Source organism: Triticum aestivum, unplaced genomic scaffold (genome assembly GCF_018294505.1).
Source record: "Triticum aestivum cultivar Chinese Spring unplaced genomic scaffold, IWGSC CS RefSeq v2.1 scaffold166043, whole genome shotgun sequence".
NCBI classification, from domain to species: Eukaryota; Viridiplantae; Streptophyta; class Magnoliopsida; order Poales; family Poaceae; genus Triticum; species Triticum aestivum.
The window spans coordinates 1-821 of record NW_025303852.1 but is presented as its reverse complement, the minus strand read 5'-3'; the positions used below and the strand labels follow the sequence as shown (position 1 = coordinate 821).

At 51.8% G+C, this 821-nt stretch overlaps 2 non-coding genes across 2 annotated transcripts; both read right to left on the bottom strand.

Annotated features, from left to right (window-relative positions):
* Positions 1–116: 116 nt before the first annotated feature.
* LOC123179481 (5S ribosomal RNA) lies at positions 117–235 on the bottom strand. The gene has a single exon (XR_006490399.1). It is a non-coding gene; the product is annotated as a 5S ribosomal RNA (ribosomal RNA).
* A 297-nt stretch (positions 236–532) lies between these two features.
* Positions 533–651, bottom strand: LOC123179482 (5S ribosomal RNA). Its single transcript, XR_006490400.1, has one exon. It is a non-coding gene; the product is annotated as a 5S ribosomal RNA (ribosomal RNA).
* Between the last annotated feature and the right edge of the window lie 170 nt (positions 652–821).

Below are 821 nucleotides of genomic sequence, written 5' to 3'. Positions count from 1 at the left end.
TGAATCGTGAGCACCCAGCTATGACTTACCGCACTCGTGCAAAATAATAAAACACGGTAAATATATTACTTACACGTGCGTTTTGTTTTGCAAGCGGCGCGAAAAAAATTAAAAAGGGAATGCAACACGAGGACTTCCCAGGAGGTCACCCATCCTAGTACTACTCTCGCCCAAGCACGCTTAACTTCGGAGTTCTGATGGGATCCGGTGCTTTAGTGCTGGTATGATCGCATCCGACATGTTACCCCGGTCTTCGTCCCTTATCCTTGCCCCTCCCAGTTCCACTACAAAGACGATTGCACATTGCTTTGGCCGCTCCCTCTCAACTACGGAGACGAGTTTAACGCGGTTTCCACCCCTCCCTCTCAACCGCACCAGTGCATGCTTGCCGCGCCACAACGCCGACGCTGGACCCGTGAATCGTGAGCACCCAGCTATGACTTACCGCACTCGGGCAAAATAATAAAACACGGTAAATATATTACTTACACGTGCGTTTTGTTTTGCAAGCGGCGCGAAAAAAATTAAAAAGGGAATGCAACACGAGGACTTCCCAGGAGGTCACCCATCCTAGTACTACTCTCGCCCAAGCACGCTTAACTTCGGAGTTCTGATGGGATCCGGTGCTTTAGTGCTGGTATGATCGCATCTGACATGTTACCCCGGTCTTCGTCCCTTATCCTTGCCCCTCCCAGCTCCACTACAAAGACGATTGCACATTGCTTTGGCCGCTCCCTCTCAACTACGGAGACGAGTTTAACGCGGTTTCCACCCCTCCCTCTCAACCGCACCAGTGCACGCTTGCCGCGCCACAACGCCGA